Raw genomic sequence first — 2369 nt, forward strand, 5'->3', positions numbered from 1 at the left:
TACTTCGATTTCTCCTTATCAACCATCAAGATTAGAGTTGTTCCTGGATAATATAATTCTGGTCTTTTATATTCTAACCTCACCGCACCCATAAACCTGATATTGATACCCTAAAAACCATTGCCAAGCCTGTATACCTATATTTTCAAGTTTTTCTTATGTTTTTTGTTTCTTTTCTTTGCAAAATCTTTTGTTAATTATTCATACTGATCTTAATAGGTTGTTTTAAGCAAATTTACTCATAATAATACAATGTGCAATGTATAAGCCTAAAAGATCTTCTATTGATCAGATTTCATCAATTTTGAGTTTTCTTTTGTGCTGAACTTTTCTAATAACTTGGTTAACAACCAATGATTAATTTTCTTTGGTTGATCCCATAAATTGATCACCACAAACTACACCAAAAATCCTTGAATAGCCATTGCCATTAAAGAGACCCATCCTGGCGCTGTAATATTGGCAGCCCAAGAGAGGGACCTCTTGCCAGGACAAGAAGTACCTGATAATCCAAGAAAATCCTCAGCAAGAGATGCAAGGACCAGAAAATAATTCTTGTGCTCCTATAAGACAAAATTGATCAGTAACAAGATTTAGAAGAGACACTGTGCCTGTTGAAAGCTCCCTTGACATTGATGGTGCATCTACTGTGACACTGGTGTCCATATTTGGTGTTTTTTACATTGCAATACTCTTGTAGGTCAATTGAGCAATGCACAGTGTTGAGACCACCCAAGCAGTGCTTGAACAGCTTGGGTGAGTGCCTCATCACGTCTTACTAGATATCACCTTTGTGGCAGCTGAACATTCAACACTTGCTAGCCAAATGTCTTCAGGAAGCACAGAAAAAGCTGGTAGTATTGAGGGATCAGGTGGTTGGTCTATATTGGGATCAGAGACATGAGTGACTTTGGTGGTATGTTTGGAGAACTTGTAAGGAAATGAAGTTTTGGCAGTCCATTCTGGTGATTTTGTGCTCATTCAAGTGTCCAAGATTCCATAATGTGTAGCATTTGGCTTATCTTTGAATATGTTGTCCATTTGTCAAAGGCATGGGCATTTTGTTTCCAGAATATCTGTCATGGTCAGACCTTTTGCATGTTGTTTGTCAGTTAAACCAGCACCACTTCCCTTTTGCCAAGTCTTTGTGGCATGGTATCTTTTCTTGTAACAATTTCATCAACCTCTTAAAGTACTTCCAGTGAGTTGTATGACCATACCTGTGGGCCATGAGGAGTATTTTGCTGATACTCCCATTGTCAGCCATTGAGGACACCCAAGAGGACTCTGAAGTATGACAGATATTGTATGTAAGTATCAAGGGTCAACTGGATGTGATGTCATATACATTAGTTTGAGAAAACTGAGGATGTCATACTCGAACTCCAGGAGACCCTTAGGCTTATCTCAAAGAAGGATATTCATAGATCTAATGGATCCTAGTTACATTCTGAGGATGTGAATACAGTATTAGAAAAAAGCAACATATCTTGTTGGTTGCACATTACAAGACCCTGAGCTCACAGAAAAATCTGATGTGCTAGATCACAAAGAAGTGTGCACAATGATATATAACCAGTGATTTTAACCCTTGTGAGAAGGAGAATCACCTTTTTACAAACCAACAACCTTACTTTTAGAAATAAAACTAAATACATTTTTACCAAAAATCCAGCTCATACTTTTGACTTAGATTGTATCCAATTCATTGATCCTATCTTTCTTACTTGACTGTTATCATTTTTTATAACTGTTATTGTGTATATCGTCACTAAAGCATGTTTTTATCAAACTAAGATCTGAACATCTAGATTGACACTTTTATCATCCAAAATATTTTGAAGATTGTTATTGATAAAGATGTCTCTTTATCAATATGTAGAAACTAGACTATTACAATTGCATTGTAAACCCGAGACAGGAATACTGTTGTACCTTCCTTGGAAGACCATTATTGGAACACACCTTTCAGCAAGTACCAGGGAGTAGTGCCCATGCTGCACCTAAGACAACTTGGATTCGCCAGCTCCGGTTATTCACCAGTTTTACTTCAGTAAGATACTGTAACAAAGCCTCAATACCCATCGCCAAACACATTATTCAGCATGGTTCTGCTGAAGGTACTTGTTTTACGTCTCAGGATGACATTTAGACACCTATGTTGAGTGAGATTATAGTTGATGTGGTTGGTTTTTGTATTTTCTGCATTGTTTACATTATTTACATCATATTATTTGTAATTCTGCTCATGCCTTGTGTGTACCAGTACATAAAGATTCAAAAGCAAAAGAAACAAGTGTGATATAGAATGAGGCTATTCTGGAACACGTGTATTTGAATGTCAATATAAACTCAAGTTGCAAGGAATC

This window comes from Melampsora larici-populina (genome assembly GCF_000204055.1).
Source record: "Melampsora larici-populina 98AG31 unplaced genomic scaffold MELLAscaffold_154, whole genome shotgun sequence".
Lineage (NCBI taxonomy): Eukaryota > Fungi > Basidiomycota > Pucciniomycetes > Pucciniales > Melampsoraceae > Melampsora > Melampsora laricis-populina.